Genomic DNA, 20,896 nt, shown 5'->3' on the forward strand with positions numbered 1-20,896 from the left:
AGTGTCTAAAAAATATTCTTAATGTGATCTGTCATTCAGTAGAATTTAAGTTGTACGAGAAAACAAGTTAATGCAAGAGAGCAGACTTATTTTAAGTGTGGTCCAGTTTAAAAGCACAAATCGTTTGTTGTCCTTGTACATTTGACAGAGAAAATCTCTTTACCCTGAATACACAAAAGTTAACTGGACCTTTTTTAAGAACTTGAACATTTTTTATAGTTATCTTGTCATAAATATAATATTATGAATGGTTAATTGGAATTCCTGGAACTTATTTTTGTGTGTTTATCTTGTATCATATTAATATAAAATTTGAAAAATAATCAATTCATTTTCATTTTTGTATTTTAACTTGAATGATTTGCTGAAATCCAAATAAATGTATATTCTGTAAATGTTTACCATTGATCCTGTTTGCTTATTTAAATTGTAATTGAATAAATACATTGAATAAACAAATAAGTGTATTCTTTTTAGCATTAAAAACAGCTGCACAATTACATTTAGATCCATAACCATTAATTTTGACACTGTATGCCACCACAATGGATATGAATTGAAGAAATCATTACATGATTGAAGTGTAGGCGTCATGCATTAATAACAAAAATATTGTATGAGCCATTTAGGAATGACAGACATTTTTATATATGGTCCCCCATTTACAGAGGCTCAAAACTGGGAAATTTTGCTTGATGACTTGTGGGACAAAAAACAGTGTTAAAGTGGAATTGGAGGACCACTGGTATCCAGGTTTCACAAACTACACACACACACTACAATACAATACAATTTATTTTTTGTATAGCCCAAAATCACACAAGAAGTGCTGCAATGGGAGTAGTAATATGTCACGTGGGTTCTGTCAAAATTTAATCCAATTTGATTGATGAGATTAAACCATGCCCCTTTTTTATTGAAGACCGGAAGTCCCACCCCACCAACCATCTGTCGTTAGTTGACCTTTGATGACCTTTATCCGGGCCCCTGTTGATTGATGACAGGAAGTCCTCACCCCCACCCATCTGTTGTTTGTTGACCTTTGATTACCTTTATGACGGCCATCTGTTTTCCCAGGAAACTGTCAAGGGTAATTTGATGGATGCCCCCATACTCCTTGAACCCCCCACCACCCCACCCATCTGTTTGATGACCTTTAACCTGGCCATCTGTTTTCCCCAGGAAACTGTCAAGGGCGATTTGATGGATGCCCCCCACCCCTTGAACCCCCGCCCCTGCTTGGTCACCTGCCCTGAACCATCTCTGTAGGGCAAGTCCAGACATGCCCAAGGGCTGCCTAGGCCCCCGCCGCCCCCCTTGAACCCATCACCACCCCAACCACCTCCCAGCCCCCTTCTTCCTAAGACAAGTTCAGGCATGTTGCAGCCGGACCCTGTACAAGTTCAGGCATGTTCCTATCCATACCCAGAATGAATGGCCTGCCTAAGCCTCACCGATAGGCAGCACATGATGTCTGGCCCCTCCACTTCCTGGGTCACTTCTGAAACTGATGTATAAAAAGCGATGCATTTTCATTAGTTCTAAGCACTCTGTGAAGAAAAATGGAATCTATGACCGATGCCCCAGTGAAGCGTCAGTTCCGTAGGTTCTATTCTAAGGATCGTTTGAAAAGGGTTAAAAGATGTTTGGTTCCCGGGTTTCTTCAAGCTGGAGCGACCGACAAGGATCAGGTCAAGTTGTGCGAAACAATGGTAGAATCATGCGCGGTCGATAAGGAAAAATGTCATCCGCCTGTAGTATTCAAGGACGGAATTCTGCAAGCTTAAGCGACGGGCCGGTAATGGTCTAACTGGTCTGAAACATCGTTCGAATCGAGCGATGACGACTTGTAAAACCCCCTTTATTTACGCCACGCCCCAGACCTCTTGCCATAAATACTCAGTCTGTCAACGGACCCAGACAAAGGATCAGACCATTTCAGAATTCGTTGAAGCTTTTAAAAGCTCTCTGCATATCATTAGCTTCGGACTCTGAAACGACGGAGTTCGGCGTAACATCCTCGGGGTTTCCGCCTAAGACTCCGGCTTCAAGACCTGAATCTTACCAGTTCTATAACTCTGTCCGGATGGATTGCATTCAGGACCGCCAAGAATCTGACCCCCGTTATTTTACTATATGGCCTGATTACACTCTCTGATCAAGAGACCTTGAGACAGACACAGGATTCCAGTCTCCTTGGTCGAGTAGGGCCTCACCCGTCACACCCAATGGTGATCAGCCGGACACTGTCGTCTCCGTTAATGGCGATCAGATGGAAACCTCTCACCTAGCTCCAGGGCAGCCTTGGGTGCACAAACAAGTTCCGCAGGAACCAATGTCGATCGGACTTTCTGAGACAAATATGGATTGCCCTGATAGTGTACTGCCTGAAACCTGGAAAAAGGCCCATCGCTTGTTAAAGGTCTGATGACATCTCTGCTGGACATTATTGTCTACTACGACCAGAAAAAAGAATGTCAAGGCTGTGGTATATTTCACCCTGCTCAGGTAAGACATACCTGCCTCCTTGAACCTGAAAACACCTACCGCCAAGGTCGCTTTCAGAAGATTCTGAAGATTTTCCGTAAATATTGGCTGAAATGACTAGCTGTGAAAGTTCTCGGGTATTTTAATATTCTATTGCCGATTCCCAAAATATATGTAGTGATTGAAAAGACTGTGGATGAATTTGAAAGTACCAACTCTATTTATGATACTGTAATGCAGTCATTTTATGAAATGGATGAATACTCCTACTGTGTAACCCACCGTGTGGCAAATGAGTTTTGTAAGCGTAATATTAATCATGAGGGTCATATGAATCTGTGGACTAAATATGACCTGGAATTTGATGATATGATAGAGCTGATGGGTCTTTCTGAGCCTGAAACCACAACCGTCTGAAAATTCAGACTCCTAAATAAATGTTTTCTAATTTTTTAACTGGTGTCAGTGTCTGTTTTATCACCGACGATTGAGCAGGTCTTGGAAAAAACATATTATAACTCTGAGAATCCCGGGTCCTTGGGGGGTAAGGATTCCTTAAAAAGAGCTCTCTCGCAACGCGGGTCACCATATTGGGTCCCAAGAAGTGGCCGATTGGTTATCCGGGCAATACACCTACACGATACATAAACCGGCCAGAATTCATTTAAAAAGGAATAAGGTTTATGTTTCCAATATTGACGGGCAATGCCAGGTCGATCTGGTGGATATGACAAACTTGTCCGAGTATAACCGAGGTTACAAGTATCTACTGACTTGTATAGATATTCTTTCTAAATACGCTTGGGTCAGGGTTCTGAAAAACAAAACGGGCAAAGAAGTAACCAGGGCTTTTCGAGAAATTTTGGAGGAAGGTAGAGTACCCGTCCAACTTCAGACGGATAGGGGTAAAGAGTTTCTCAATCGGGAATTTCAAAGCCTGATCAACAAACACGGAATAAAACATTTCACCACCGCTAGTGAATTAAAGGCATCGGTGGTGGAAAGGTTCAATCGAACTCTGAAGACCAAATGTGGCGTTATTTCAGCTCCCGGAACACCCAGGCCTATCTGCCGGGGTTACAGGACTTAGTGAAATCTTATAATCTCAGCTATCACCGAGGTATAAAAATGGCCCCTGCCGAGGTGAATAGTTCCAATTCTTGGAAAGTCTTTAAAAACTTATACGGTCTAACTAAAACCAAAAGAAATATAAAATATAAATTCAAAGTCGGCGATACGGTCAGGGTGTCGAAATCCCGGAGTCCTTTTACCAAGGGTTACGAACAAACCTTGTCAGATGAGGTATTTACCGTTTCTGAACTAGTCCCCAGGGATCCGCCCGTCTACAAGCTCAAGGATTATGATGGCAAAGACATTATAGGTTCCTTTTACGACGCCGAGTTACAAAAGATTCGAGGTACGGACGTCTTCAGGATTGAAAAGATTTTGGCGAAAAAAAATATCTGTAGAAAAAAGCATATTTTGGTGAAATGGCTCGGTTGGCCAGAAAAGTTTAACAGATGGATCCCTGAAAGCTACGCGCAAGACATTAAATACTGAGAATCAAAAATAATATTTTATTTACGGTCTGTTCACAATGGAGAGAAAAAGCTTTTACGTTGTACTACCCAGCAATTCTTCCCAGGATGTTTTCCCTAATAATACCATCGCCGAATTTACCGTCAAATTAGTCGCCCCAATCGACCTACAGGGCCCCTGGGAATAGCTAAATTTTATACTATTCCCGCGGGCTATTACTCTAGCATCGAGAAAGTGACAGACAAGATGAATGAAGTGGTGTTGAAAGATTAAAAATTCTTGGAGTCCCATTCAGCAGACCCTACGTACTTCCGCTATAGCGCTCTAAAGCGTAGATTCTATTTCTCAAATACTGTGCCGGATGAAACTCTGCATGTCAAGGGACAATTAGGTAGGATTCTAGGAGCTCATTCGGACACAACTATTGGTCTGGTGAATGAAGCTCCTTACCCCGCGGATATCAGAGCGGGTTTTTATTCCTTGTACGTCTACAGCGACATTGTGTCTCACCAAAGAGTCGGCGACAGCTACGTCCCTCTCTTGAGATGTGTACATATTGAGGATGAGATGAATAAGATTACCACAATCACATACGACAAGCCGCACTACGTTCCGGTCAGCAAGAATTAGTTTGATGCTTTGACCATTGAAATAAAGACGGATCAGAACAAAGCGGTTCCATTTCAGTTTGGCAAGGTCATAGTCAAGTTACATTTCAGACCCTCCAAGAGGTGTATGCACGACTAATACAGAGATGAGATCTTACCTGGACCCTAGCCCTTACGTGCATTATTATGAAGCCCAAGCCGGTAACGGACTCCCCGGATTTTCTGGGGCCCCAGTGATGTACGGCTCTGGGATCGGAGGGATATTTCGAGGGCTATTTAGAAGAGCTTTGCCTCTCTTGAAAAGAGGATTCGAAATTGTCAAACCACACATTAAATCAGCCGCTAAGAATATTGTCAAAGACGTGGTGGTTGGAGCCATGTCAGGAGCGATGACTCAAGGAAACGAAGAAAATCAGGCTGGGGCTGGTCTAATGGTAATGAGGAAAACTAAACGTAAGAGACCTCCTGGGTCACGAGCAGTCCCGAGCATCAAAAAGACGTGCCGTTCAGCTTTTACTTCATTTTCTTCTCTCTGCCACAAGGATAAGTCCCGCCCGCAGAAAAAAGAAATCGAAAAACATTTTTTAACTCAAAATGTCTTTCATTCATCGAATGTCTCAAGAGTGTGTGAAATCCGAACTGGACTTGTTTACGGTACCCTATACTCAGACTAGTGTAGAAAAAAGCCCCGTTGGAGTTTCTGATTACTGGGAATGGGGAAGACTACTTGGACCTGAATAACACGCTTCTACACGTCCGATGCAAAATCGTCAACGCCGACGGAACTAATCCACCCCCCGTGGCCAAGGTAGCCTTTGTTAATTATCCGATAGCCGGATGTAACCCTGGGAGATCGCTTAATATCACAGAGTTCCAGCCTTTACCCGTATAGGGCCCTTTTGAGGGATTGTTAAATTACAGCAGTGAAACTCTCAAGTACCAATTTGGTACGGGTCTTTTTTATAAAGACTCGGCCAACGAACATGAAAACACAACCTTGGACGGTTCGAATGAGGGGTTCAAAAAAAGAAACGGTTATATGGCCCAGGGTAAGACAGTAGAACTCCTCGGATCTATTCATTCATACCTATTCTTTCAAGAAAAATTAATTCTAAACGAAGTGGACGTCAGAATAAAAATGGTCCGGAGCAAAAATGAATTCTGTCTGATGTCCGGAGATGCCGAGCGTTACAAAGTAAACATTTTATCCGCAGCTCTTTTTGTCAAGAAAGTTAATGTTTCAGCGGCGGTGAAATTGGGTCACGCACACGCACTCACAAACGCCAACGCCAAGTACCCCGTGGAAAGAGTGAATATGAAAGTTCTCAGTTTACCGGCCGGGAAACGGATGAGCAATCAGGAGAACCTGTTCTTGGGACAATTACCCAAATACGTGGTCCTAGGCATGGTGGATAATGATGCCTTTTCCGGGGATTACGCCAGAAACCCCTTCAATTTCAAGCATAACCATGTGGAATTCCTGGCCTTGTATTTGGACGGAGAACAGATTCCTGCCAAACCATTTCAACCCAATTTTACTAATGACACCACCGCTCGAGAATATTACAACCTTGTGTTGGCCACCGGAAAGCACTTGAAAGACCTGCCTCTAGCCATCAGCCGTTCTGAATTCTCCAAAGGTTACACCCTGTTTGCCTTTGATTTGACTCCAGATCAAGAATGCGGAGACCATTTCTCATTGATGAAAACTGGGAACATGAGATTTGAAATCCGCTTTCGGCAAACTCTACCCAATACTGTGAATCTAATAGTGTATGCGGTCTTTGACAACATTATTGAAATAAACCAGAGAAGAAATATACTTTATGATTACTAAAAAGCATGAACACCCTGCAGATCAACAAACTCATGTCCAGTAATCCGTACACAGAAAATCTGTTTTACGGAGTGTTGGCGTGCGACGAACTGCCTAAAAAGATACTTACGGAGCTCCCGACCATGATCATCGTCAATACTCACCGTCAAAATCAACCCGGAGAACACTGGCTGGCGATACATCTCAGAGAAGACGGAACTGGAGAATTTTTCGATTCCTATGGAACCCCACCAGACTTTATCTATTTTCCTGAGGAAATATACAGCTTTTTAAACAGAAACTGTAAAGAAATTATTCACCATACCCGGCAGCTTCAAAGCTGGTTTTCCACCGTCTGCGGGCAACACTGTATTTTTTTCCTGTATCATAGAGGAAAAGGATGCTCTTATCAAGAGGTCATGAACCTGTATTTTAATGAAGTCACCAAGAATGATGATATGGTTCAAAATTTTGTCAACACCTTGTCTAAGAACAGTTCTAGAAGCTTTCAGGATCATCCCTGTATGCAAAGTTCTATGCCCTGTAATTATCTTAATAAAGAATAGGCAAACTTTGTAATTAAATATAATATTTTATTAAACAAAAATATAATTACATTTCAATAAGGAATCCATTCATTCTTTTTGCGAGATCTGTTTTTCTTGCCAACAGGTGTATCGGAAGCAGACGTTGCGGCAGCAGGGGCAACAGAGGCAGAAGCCCCGTCTGGGGAGGATGGTTTGAAACTCTCTAGAAGTTCTCTAGTGTCCATGTTTGGTACGGCCGAGGTCGGAATGTTCAATCCGGCCAGGGCCTTAATAAATTCTTTCCAGCCCCTAGGTCTCCGATAGGATGGTATGTTGTGACGGGCGGTTAAGTTCCGCATTAGATCGACCATATTCGTTCCGGGTAACGGTTCTCCACGAAACACAAACTCTCCCAAGCCATTCCAATAGGTTGTATTAGGGTGATGCAACATTTTCTGTAAAATTATTTCAGTATATTTCTTTGATTTATCCGAGCACTTTTCAAAATCTCGTCGTACACCCGTTCTTCTGGGGTACTAGGCGCATCTTTGAGCGCCTCTGCGGCACCTCCTGGCTCTCGACAGGCATCAATAATGTCAGAGAACCGGTTTCTTTATCCGCTTTTTTCACAAAGGTAAGGTATCTTTGCAAGACGGTCGTATAAAGTTTTACTTTTGCATCGACGGTCAAGTCATCACGTTCAAGTATGAGTTTCATTTGTTTATCCAGTTCACTTTCCGTAGCGCTTAGAAGTTCGTTGGAAGGTGGGGGTTTCTGTTGCCACTGAGCCATTTGTTGTTGAGGGACCAAGTACATCTTGCGCGTGTATTCCATATTTATACTCGATGCTATTAAACTAGTAATGAAAGGAATGGCGCGCTTAACAGGGCTCGAGAAAACCTCCTTTCTGATTTAAAAGGGTTTTTCTTTTTAACGGTTAGTTTTTTATCGCTTAGTTTTTTAACGGCGCAACGATGCTTCTTCAGCAACTTGAACTGTCTAGAAGTCAGGGGGACATGGCCTTTTAAAGTATTGAGAGCTATTTCGGCCAGAGCATAAATGAAATCGTCAGGAGCCTCGCTCAGCATCGCTTTTCTTCGGCGACAGGAGACCCTGTGCAGGGTCTTGAGCAGAGGGAGATTTCTTTTTATTCTGCACGACATGCCTTCTCTTTTTCAAATACTCGGAAATTCGAACGTCTTTATCTTTTCACGACGTATGCCGCAGGCCAATCGGGAGGGAACAAGCCAGTACGTAAACGAAATTCGTCAGGTGTCTGGGCTTTCAGATCCACCAACAGATAACCGTAAGGGTGTCGCGTAGCGTCCTCAAAGGCCTCCAAGAAAAATTTCACCCTGCCGGGTACATTTGACGAGCTAAATTGGTGATTTGCAGCTTATCTCTCGGGTTTTTAAAAAGGGTGATGTAATTGGCATTCAGATTTATTATTCTACTTTTCTTGCCTTGAAAAAAATTTTGGACCAAGTAAATGATGGACAAATTCCTGTGATGAGTATATTTTGTGAAGGCCCTCTCTATCTCTTGGCTATGGCTCGCTTGTTCCATCAAATCGTCGACGATCACCAAGTTAACTCGATCAGGCGGCAGTAGTTCATCGTCGCTTAAGGAAGCGGGTAACCCCTCTAAAAATTTGATTTTGGGAAATCGGGTTAATAGTTCGTCGTACAGAGGCTGCCAGCAGCTATAAAACCAGACTATATTGTCAGGGCGACGAGAAAGCACATGTTCTGTGTGTTCCAAAAGCTTTTTCACATAATTCGATTTGCCCGAACAGGAGGGTCCCAAGACTATTTTTGAGAACGGGTGTTGAAGTCTTACATCAAAGCCCTCTTTAGTATCCATAGGGTAGAGATGTGAAATCGGGCAAGAGAACCCTTTTGTTGTACACCACTCTGAATCTCTTTCTGAGTGGGCGATTTTGCAACGCCAGGGTCTTTTTGTTCCTATGAATCTGCATACCATGAACGGTTATTTCTTTTGTGAGATCGTTTTCTACAAAACTATGCACTAGATCCATTAACGAATATAGGTTTACCTCTTGAACCGTTTGGTGATTGAGAGTAATACCCTTTACTTTCATGCAGACCTTGCCTTTGAACGTTTTGTACGCGTACGTTTTTGGACCCCCAGAAACAAATTCTTCTATGTAGTCATCAGGATCTAGTTCACTGATGAGTTCGCCTAAATAGTCGCCGACTGGCGGCGTGTACTGTCCAGGCGATGCTGTGAAGATAATGGAATCTGTATCATGATACAGAATCCTCGGCCCTAAACAATCCAGCAATTCCTACAATTCTAGCCGGGCATAGGCCGTGGTGAAAGCGGCGATCACCACATTGACAGGGCCGGGTACAACGTATCGGTCATCCGCATACCTCCACTGCACCTGAGCGATTTCGTGCTGACAAAGCCAAAATAGGAGCCGATACATGTCTGAGAACAGGTAATCAAAGAATTCTTGGGTGTGTTTAACAAACGTCGTGGTCAGTTGGTTAGGCTTCTGACCGAATTTTCCCCAAAGAGAATTCAGAAATAACTTGGAAATTTGTCTCTTGGCGGGATTGGAGGCTATGTTTTCACGCTCCAATAATATGCCTTCTTTTAAGAAATAGTCGTCAACATAGTGCCGCCAGGACACTTCGTCCACGGCCCAAGATGGCCATCCAGAGGCCTCCTGTTTGCCTTTCAGATGAATTTTGATGTAATCGGAAAATAAATCTGCGGTACTCTGTTCGTAGTGCCATATCTCATGAATTTTTAAAACTTTGTACCCTTTATCTAAGGCCTTGAGTATTTCGACACTGCACCAGGTTCCTGTTAAAGACCTTTCCGATCATTGTGATGGCAAAGGCCGGTGGATGTCTGGGTTTCTGCACACGTACGGCACAAAACGAACATCAATTTATTGCAAATTCTTAAAGGGAGGACCGGAAAATACAAATTGCGAGGGGCTAACAGGGTGATTTTAATGAGACCAAAGTATTGCTTAAGATCGCCAAATTCTCAAAAACAAAGGTCGGATGGCCGATCGGGTAGGTTTTTGTTTTGTTGACGTAGGGGTACAGACTTGTAAAATCGTAATAATGCATTTGCTCGTCCCTTGAACCTTATGATATAATTTGATAGCGTTGGTGCACCCTCCATAAAGGGCATCACGGGGATTGATAGGTTCAGGAAACTCAAAGCGTCTTAAGAAATCCTGAAGCTCCGCGTCCTCTTTTTTCATGCGCTCCCATTCATGTTCCCAAAGCACTTTCACCGTCAGATTAAAGTTTTCACGCAATTTATTGAGTTTGTCTTCAAACGTTTTAAACAATTCTGCATAAGACGTCCCCGTAAGAGGGTGCTTGGCTTGCGCATCGTAGCACTCTGGACATCCGTGATAAAAGCAGCCAGCAAACTCAAAGGCCGTCGGAACACCCTGAACTTCGGCGTAACCATCTAGATAAAAGGACCCCATCTTGACTTCACCGTGATTCCGCGCATGTCGAATGTTTATTTTTTCCTTCTCGGAAAGAAACATTAGCCACTGAATAGAAGCATTAGAATATGCTTTTGTGAGTGCTTTTGTAATGATCAGTAGGAATGATTCCAATTGCATTATCAGGCATGCAGTTTTGTCTGTACATGGACAGACAGAGAGAAGCTAGGGTCATACACTGAAAAGGATCAATATTACCGATCCCGACCACTTCATCTCTAAATTTCATGCACGCGGTTCTCAAAATAACCACGTCGTTTCGACAATAGTAGGCCATTTCTTGTCTAAAGTTGAAGGTACCGCTTTTAACCGAATCGTACCAAGACAAAAACTCCTCTCTTTCCTGGCTCATCATGTGTTGAATGCCGTAATATTTAGGATCGGGGTATGGTCCGATGTAATCTTGATTTTCAGCGGTATTAAAGAAATGGGGAAAGTACCCTTTTTGAGCATGGAATCCCAGGGCTTTGGGCATACTGCTCAATTTCATAGGTAAGAAGTTCAACGAGTCGATAAATCTCAAGTTGTAATCTTCTTCTATAAAGCACATTAATTTACAACCCTGAGATGTAACAAATGGAGTTTGCCCGCTTTCGACGAGATATTTCATGAGGAAATATCCGTCATATCCCTTAGAATTGTGAGCTATGAACGTGTAATCTTGGTATTTCGGACATCGATATCTGTGAAAGAACTTTGCTACACAGTCCTCGCCGGCCCATCTCCACGATTGACCGTTCCAATGCATGCAGTGGATGTAATTGGGGATGTGAGTATCGTCATCTTGACGGCACTCAAAATCGTAAAACACGTATTTTTCCTGGTTTGGTCTTTGCGGTAAGCTTTGAATAAAACACTGATGATTTTCATCCGACTCTTTCACGACCGCTCTACAAACGCGACAGTGTTTGGGTCGACACTTGTGAGGTTTTGAACCGGCTTTCAAGCTGTATCTCTCATAACAGAGAGCGCAGACTTTAAAGACGTCGCAGATACTTTCAGACCGACGCGTCTTTTCATTCCATTTCGGTGTTTTGTGGAGCTCGAAGCAAACCCTTGATCGACAGAAACGACAACAGTCGGGACATCGAAAAGCCTCCCCGTCAACCAATCGACAGTTTGTAGATAAACAGAATCACAGTGCTGTTCGCAGCGATGTCGTGACGGTATAGAATATCCCGTGTAACAGAAATCGCAGACGTAGGAAAATCCCAGAAAGCCTTTTAGATTCAAAATACCGTAATAATGCTCCTGGTGCAAAAACAGGAACGCCGTCTTTGGTTTTCTGACCCGGGCGCTTCAAATTTTAATAGAGCATTGGTGTTCGGTTCCCTGTACCAGACGATAATTTTAATTCCTAGTAGCCTCTCAAATTTTTCGACATCTGAAAACGTTACTTTCTGATCCGTTGATAAACCGGCCTCAACGTGCAGACGCCGAGCCTCTTGTTCACACAATTTCTGATTGTTTCTGAACCTATCGTTTAATACAGCCAGCAAACCCCTGGCAAAACAGCACTGATCATCCCGGTTAAAGGAGATCCATAGGTGCTTCCGTTTCTTTTGAAGGATTACATCGTTGAAAGGGAACAGGCTTTACGCCTACCCCCGTCGCCGCCAGATGGAACCCTGACCACCTGAACGATTAGCGTCAGACTGGAATCGGCTAAAATAGTAGCGTGACTCTGGAGAAGTAATTCAATTTGATTAAAAAAGTCTTCAACAGAAAGCATGCCCGCGGGGGTTAGGGAAAAAACACTGGGGTTGAGAGATTCGGCACGTAATTCTAACTGAACTAGATCCATAGGATTCAAAGTGCTCGTAAAACTGTCTAATATTTGCTGAAGGGTCTCGTGTATATGATTAAAAACTTCGGCGAATGAATCAAGTGTGTAGGCCTCAGAAAAATTGAACTGGTGTCTAATCTCGATATTGTTAAATTTTGGACACTCCGTTATAGACAAATTATTGAATTGAGAGGTAGAGGGTTGTGGGGAACTTACTGACGGCTCTGGAAATGATGGATTCCCCGTATGCGATGTAGAGGGTTGTGGGAAACTTACTGACGGCTCTGGAGATGACGGCTTCTCCGTATGCGTGGTAGATGGTTGTGGAGAGTTGGTTTTGAAACTCAAGTTTACCCCGGACAAATTAGGCACTCCTGATCCTGTCTGAGGATGTGGGAAGGAAGTATCCGGCTCTTTTAAGTCATCAACAGGTGAGTGTTGAAGACTGATCTTACTAGGGCCCAAAGTTCCTGAGGTAGAAGGTTGTGGGGATTTCACATTTGTGTTTAAGGCATTTGGTTGTTGTGAAGGGCCTGAAGACGTTCTGTCCTGAGAAGAGGTATTCTTCAAAAGCTCCAACAGAGCGTTAACTACGGCTATTTCATCAGAATTTAGAACCTGGAGCGAAGTATCAATGAGATCAAAATTGTCAATAGGATGTGTCACTGGGGTTGGTGATTAAACAAATTTCAGGTGATCACGGAGGAGTAGGTATTTTAGGGGGTTTAATAGAATATTAAAGGTTATCAGACATCTCTTTTAATAGTCTCAGGTTTTCACTGAACGGTCTTTTCCTACCTTTGCACCCTACAGGATGTTCACGGAAGCTGTCTGTACCACTGTCGCTGCTGCTGTTGCTGTTGTCGCGTTCGTTGCGGCTACCGCTAGACCCGTTTTCAGACATGACCTAAATTTAAGCAAAGGTTACAGTTATAAACACAGATAATAAAAATTTAAACAAAGGTTACAGTTATAAGCACAGAAAATAAAAATTTAAACAAAGGTTACAGGTATAAGCCCAGAAAATAAAAATTTGCATTCAATGTTATTTTTAATGAAAAAAAAAAAAAGTATATAAAACCTATACTTTAATTTCTGGGTAGAACCTTGGAAAAAGTATACAGATGCAGCAAATGTAAACTCATGTCGGGTATGGAATTGTACCCAGGAGACTCTAATTCTATAAATTGCTCCAGTGCCCAGCGAAGAACGTCGCCCAACTGCACCAGTCTTTCGCGATGTCTCCGGTCGTGGTCAGGCCGATGGGAATATCGGAATGAATAACGATTTCTTCGCCGAGATCCTCGCTCAGAGTAAAGCGATGTTGGTAAAGTGTCCCACCCGGGGGTTGAACGCCGGCTAGAATTAGATGACGCCGACAATTGCACTGGAGAATACCCACAGCTTCTCTGAGAGGGTGTCAGAGATTGCCCCAGGCTTCTCTGAGATGGTACCGGAGAATGCCCCAGGCTTCTCGGAGATGATGTCAGAGAATACCCCCGGCTGTTCGGAGATGGTGCTGGAGAATGTCCACTGCTTCTCTGAGAAGCAGCCGGAGATTGCCCCTGAATGCTGATCACCGACGGGGTTGGTGTTTGTGGATTCTTCCAGCTTTCGTAAAGTGCTAGATTGTCTGAGCCTTGCAGCAATTGCGTTAAAACACACGGGAGAGTTGAATCTGAAAATAAAATTATAACCTTCTCAGTTAAAGGACTCTTTTCAGAAAATCTGCAGATAAGTGTGCTCCCCAAAGTTTCATCCATAAATTGAAAAGGACACTTACCGTGACTGTACAAATCAGGGTAATCCCTTTGAGAAACTGTTTCGTTTTGTACAGAATTTTCATCTACAAAACAAAATACATGCCTATTTAAAATAACATTTACCAATTCCAGCTCTTGCAACGGCTAAAACCAAATGCACGAGCTCCAATCCAGACACACACACACATATACACAAGCTGATCTACACGTGCTTACACACACACACACACACAGACACATCTCAACCAGTTAATTAATACAGAACGTTTTAATACTTATCATCCCTATTCATCCCGATAGTCTACTTGTAACTACCCGAAGCACTTTAACAAACTGCATGAGCAACCCCTAAACTAAGTTGGATAAAATCATTTTCAAAATAATCGGGTCTCAAGGTCTTTAAATATAATCACATAAATACAGAAACACGTCATAATATTCATTTGCCCGATGATTCAACAATACTTTTGATACGTCTAAAATCACCCGGACTTTTGGCGGTCCTAGTATGTATTACATTTCATTTAGCAAAGCACGTGTGCGAAAGCTAGTAATCGCATGCACGACTGCGCACACACACGTATGCGCATAGACACGTAAACATTTTATCATTTTAATAAAAATTCTCACATGGGCCATCAAAATCGATTGTCGATTCTACTTGTATATATAATTCTAAAGAAAAGAAAATAAAGGAATCAACCACATGTTTTGAAATAACTTTATTGTATTCCTGGACATTTTCCATTACAACCCAGTAATTATACTCAAATATTCACTCACGCATGTCGTTCATGCGGTTAGTTAAGACACGTTTATAGACTCATCATCCCATTTCATGAACGGATCAGCCCAGAAAAAACATGTTATAAACAGTTTTATATTGACAAACACGTAAGCGCTTATACATGCACACGCGCTACCGAGCGCCCGCCGATACATGAATGCTCCGCCTAAATGCTAATAAGCAGGCCATACGCGTATTAAACAAGATATATTAAAAAAGGTTTTTACCATTTTGCGAATCGACTGGTATGAACAGCTCTAAGGAAAAAATATAAGAATTCAGACCTCAGTTTTTAAAACATATTCATTTAACGCGTATAAGAATCATGAATAGCCTTACCTGGGGGGTCGTTTATTCATCTGTATGAAGAATAATTAGATTTCATTTAGATGTAGTCATTAAAATTATAATATATTATTCTAATAAATTCGTGCTGACAAACCGTATTGGGAGAAATTCATCTTTCTTGTTCTGAACGAAGCGTAAAAAAAAATGGGTTTGGGGTCCGACAGCAGCTTATTTATATACCCGAAAGAGCTGGCTGTTTTGGAATGTGATCCCTGTGATCTGTAATATCAGATATTTTCCCCAATCATTTTAACCGTACATCCGTGTAATGGCCTTTGTCCGGTGTCTAAATACAACAACTTTCGACGGACGCTACAAAAGTCCAGAATTCGCTTAATAGATTTGTTTAAATATCTGTATGTATCTCCGTAAGACCTTTTTCACCTTTCCTAAAGTTTTGATCTGGCCACGAGGTTAATGGTTATCCGGAATTTGATTAATAGATTCCGTTGTAACTCGTAGATTTGATTAAACAGATGCTTTCTGTTTTGCTCCGACCACGAGGTTAAGGGTCATAAACGTCCTGAGCGGTCCTAACGTCTGAAGTATGATTTCCCCAGAGCCCACATCCCAAATCCGGCCGCCTGGAACTTTGTGCTTTGCAAAAAGCGGTTTTGGCAGAGTATTTTAAAGTTCCTTTCTCTAGCCCGAGATATCCGATCTGATTAAGGCATTCAAACTTTTAGAAAAAACTAACCGGATTTCTTCATGAGGGGAGGATTAACATGGATAGAATAGGGGTTTGTTTTAGATCGATTTTAATACAAATTATAAATATATTAATTCATATAGCATTTAGACGTCTCAAACGTAATTTAAAAGGGTTCTGCTGCATCTTATTTAACTGTGTGTGTGTGTATGAGGGGCTTATATCGAACTAGTTATCTCGTGTTTTACATGTTATCATGAAAGCCTTTAACTTTTTAAGAAACATGCGTCTTGGGAATGGAAGAAGTATTACGCTCAACTGTTGAAAAGCATGCGCGCTCCTGGACTGAATCAGCGCTGAGCAGACAGGGGAGGTGGGGTTTTGGCAGCTGTGTTAAGACAATCGCGCACGCTTCAGTAGGGTCTGAATCAATCCTCGTCAGTGCCGCAGGGACATACAGGTTGCAGTTTACAGCTACGTGTCTGTTCGGGGCCGCGGAGAGCTTTGGCACTGGCCAGCTCGCGGGCGCGCGCAGGGGCTGCTAAAAGCCAGGCTGCGCAGAGACGTCCTGTCATCTCGTTTCTGTGTGCGCTGTTGAAGGCTTTTAAACGCAGAGCCTGTCTGTGAGATGGATGTCGGCTGTTGTTCTGTGAAAAGATTTTCACGGAGATGGTAAAAGCTGGCCCTCTAAGTGGGCTTAGATAAAATACAAGGGGTTTACAAATGATATAGCATCGATTAGATAGATATTTTAAAAATAATTGTTACATAGATACCAGGATTCTTACCTAAAGCAATATTGACAGGAACGACGAAAAGTTAGACCGGTCCGACCGGAGCATGTGTGTGTGTGTGTGTATGTCCTCGGAAGTGGAGGGGCCAGACATCATGTGCTGCCTATCGGTGAGGCTTAGGCAGGCCATTCATTCTGGGTATGGATAGGAACATGCCATGCCTGAACTTGTACAGGGTCCGGCTGCAACATGCCTGAACTTGTCTTAGGAAGAGGGGGGCTGGGAAGTGGTTTTGGTGGTGATGGGTTCAAGGGGGGCGGCGGGGGCCTAGGCAGCCCTTGGGCATGTCTGGACTTGCCCTACCGAGATGGTTCAGGGCAGGTGACCAAGCAGGGGGGGGGTTCAAGGGGTGGGGGGCATCCATCAAATCGCCCTAAACAGTTTCCTGGGGAAAACAGATGGCCGGGTTAAAGGTCCTCAAACAGATGGGTGGAGTGGTGGGGGGTTCAAGGAGGGTGGGGGCATCCATCAAATTACCCTTGACAGTTTCCTGGGAAAAAAGATGGCCGGGGCTAAAGGTCATCAAAGGTCAACAAACAACAGATGGGTGGGGGTGGGGACTTCCTGTCATCAATTAACAGGGGCCCGGATAAAGGTCAACTAACAACAGATGGTTGGTGGGGGTGGGACTTCCGGTCTTCAATTAAAAGGGGCGTGGTTTAATCTCATCAATCAAATTGGATTAAATTCTGACAGAACCCACCTGACATATTACTACTAGGTGAGGGTTAGTATCCAATTATAACTATCATGTTAATTATGTTTTAGTGCTAATGAGTAACAACAAAGATGCAGTCTGTACAGTTAATCAGCAGCTCTAGTGCTAAACTGAAGTAATGAGTCATCAGCCGGGATTTAAAAGCTGAGTCCGAAGGGGCATCTCTTATAGTAGCAGACAGACCATTCCACAGTTTAGGGGCTCTGTAACTAAAAGATCGACCTCCCACTATTATTTAATTAATTCTTGAAATCATAAGCAGACCAGCATCTTGAGATCTTAATGTGCGCTCTGGTTTGTAAGTCATGATAAGTTTAGACAAGTAAGCCAGACCTTGGCCATTTAATACCTTATATGTTAAGAGGAGGACTTTGAAATCTTCCCTAAACTTAACCGGGAGCCAGTTTAAAGACTTAAGAACTTCCACTGGATATATATATATATATATATATATACATACTAGGGGGCTTGACTTTCAGCTAACTAAATCATCTACTGTAAATACAAACCATTGGTGTTATAAATAGATAATTTTTTTAATAGTTTGTTCCTGTGAAAGAAAGTTTACTCGATCAAAAATAAAAACCATGACTATCTTGATATTTTAGTTTATAATTTAAAAATGGAATAAGAATCTGAAAATCTAACAATATCACATTAAAGTTAAATAAATAAATTGTGAAAAGAATGATACCAAACATATATATGCAGGTTTTAAAATAAGTTTAGGTTTAGGATTTCATATATAGAGAGTGTATATTAATAAAATATATATATATATATATATATATATATATATATATATATATATATATATATATATATATATATATATATATATATATATATATATATAGTGGTCTATGTCCGGCTTGTCATCCCGGCCAATACCCCCAGGCCGCCAGGTGGAGCTCTCCCTGCAGCATGGAGGTGCCCCGGATACTAGCAGGGAATCATGGACAATGGAGTTTTTCTGTATTTCGTGAAGATGGGGCCATAATTAAGAAAGTTCAACATGGCAGACTTTGTCGACCGTTATGACCGTTACGTGTAGAATTTCGAAATGAAACCTGCTTAACTGTTGTAAGTAAGCTGTAAGGAATGAGCCTGCCAAATTTCAGCCTTCTACCTACACGGAATGTTGGAGAATTAGTGATGAGTCAGTGAGTGAGTCAGTAAGTCAGTGAGGGCTTTGCCTTTTATTAGTATACTAGCAAAATACCCGCGCTTCGCAGCATAGAAGTACTGCATTAAAATTTTTATTAAGAAGAAAATTAAACCTTTTTAAACTGAGGGAAAATATGCCGATAATTATTTGTTATGGATCTCTTTGTATACCATGTTGTCAGTTCGGCCCTCTGGTTGTAACATGACCAAGCTGTGCGCTGAGCTTACTCTTGAGCATGTAACGTACAGTTGGCCATGTGAACAGTAATCTTGTCTCAAATCTCACAGCTTGGATTGCTGCTGTCATAATCGGTTTGAGTTTCATGGTTTGTTTCAATGACGTTAGTATTTGTAGGACTTGTGTTGAAGAGACATTCGGCATCTGTCAAGCGTTGTAAGCACACAACCGGTTTCATTGATAAAATCACATCCAGCTTTTGAGAGTTTAAACATTCATAAACATCAAAGTGTCCACTACTGAAATCATCACCTGTCAATCTAAGATGTTTAAAAGGCATTGGCGGTTTCAAAAGGTGTAAAATATTTGGCCATTTCGATACACTTGAAAGCGACAACCGAACAATTCAACGGCAGCCATCAACTCACATGCAGAACCATAGGTGAAGGGCTTAAGCATTTCACTCTTATAGTGCTCCTGTGTAGTATAATTATCTCCTGTACCATCATCAGTCCACACCTTGAACCTGTCCCAGTCATTCAATACATAAGACAGAATGTTCCTCCGAATATCAAGCCTGATATGGCCGTGCAATATGTAACAAAGAGAATGGAAAAGGTAGGTGCCATCTCCGGGCATGGAAACAACTTGGTAAGTGACAGTTCTCTGATCGATGGTGATCACCTCGATAGACATGGTAATGGGGGTTGGAACGATAAAGGAAATGGGTACCTGAGCAATGTAAAGTAAGTCTAAAATACCTACACAATAACTATAATTGTAATAAACAATAAAACAGCGGAGAAGCCTTGGATTAAACAAAATGGCTGTAGTTATCAGTAGGGAGACGTGAATCCCGTGGCGAAGCAAGGAAGGGAATTTCATATATAGAGAGTATATATTAATAAAATATTATATATATATATAGTGGTCATCCCGGCCAAAACCCCCAGGCCGCCAGGTGGATCTCTCCCTGCAGCATGGAGGTGCCCTGGATACTAGCAGGGAATCATGGACAATGGAGTTTTTCTGTATTTCGTGAAGATGGGGCCATGAATAAAAAAAGTTCAGTATGGCGGACGTTGTTGACCGTTATGACCGTTACGCATAGAATTTCGAAAAGAAACCTGCTTAACTTTTGTAAGTAAGCTGCAAGGAATAAGCCTGCCAAATTTCAGCCTTCTACCTACATGGGAAGTTGGAGAATTATTGATGAGTCAGTGAGTGAGTCAGTGAGAGGACTTTGCCTTTTATTATTATAGATATATATATATATATATACATATATATATAGATAGATAGATACATACATACATACATATATATATATATCTATATATATATATATATATGTATATAGATATATATATATATATATATATATATATATATATATATATATATATATATATATATATATATATATATATATATATATATATACATAAGACAGGATGCAGACAGACAAACATATAACAAAGACAGTCTAGCTAGTTACTGGTTTTTCAGAGTCTTCATTTTTCTTGGCACAGAGAGTTTTAAAATACCAACTCTTTAAAGGTTAGGTTCAATATTGCATGGAGTTATTGCTCTGAGTTCAAGTGGAAGATTCTTCTTGCATTGGAATTCACTCTTCTCTTTGGGACATATCCTTTGTCAGTGGTGTGCATTGATGCTTCTTTCTCAGCTCGCTTTCTGCTGTTAGGCCCTTTGCTGTGTCATCTGCAAATTCTGGTACGAGTTTAGATGCTGAAGTTCACTTCCAGAAGTAAAACCTGCATCTCAATCTTCAGACTGCATCGCGGCTTTCTGGCCAACAAAGAGAAGACATTTTCAACTTTCAGGGCCTCAAAGATGGAACTGCTCACCAGCCTCTTTGTTTCAGAGAGGGATCGTTTTGGAGAATGCAACAGCAGAGTGGTCCCCTAGGAGTTTCCTCAGAGTGCCCTCTGAATTCTCGGGACAGTTCAGTAAGAGAGTAGTACTCTAGTGGGAGTTGAGTGACTGGAGTCCTAACCTCTCATAATTGATTTAGTCACCTCCAATTAAAAAAATCAACATCTTCTTACAGGTGAGTTATTCTCTGCACCTCAATTGTCATTCCTTGTATTATAGGTCTTTGTTCTTTCTTGAGTGCATTTCAGTTCAATATGGCCATCAAACTTGAAGGCTTTGTATCTGTTTACCTGTGCCAAGACAAATTAGAACTTTAAGTTGCCACTAAACA

This window comes from Polypterus senegalus, chromosome 3 (assembly GCF_016835505.1).
Source record: "Polypterus senegalus isolate Bchr_013 chromosome 3, ASM1683550v1, whole genome shotgun sequence".
Classification (NCBI taxonomy): domain Eukaryota; kingdom Metazoa; phylum Chordata; class Cladistia; order Polypteriformes; family Polypteridae; genus Polypterus; species Polypterus senegalus.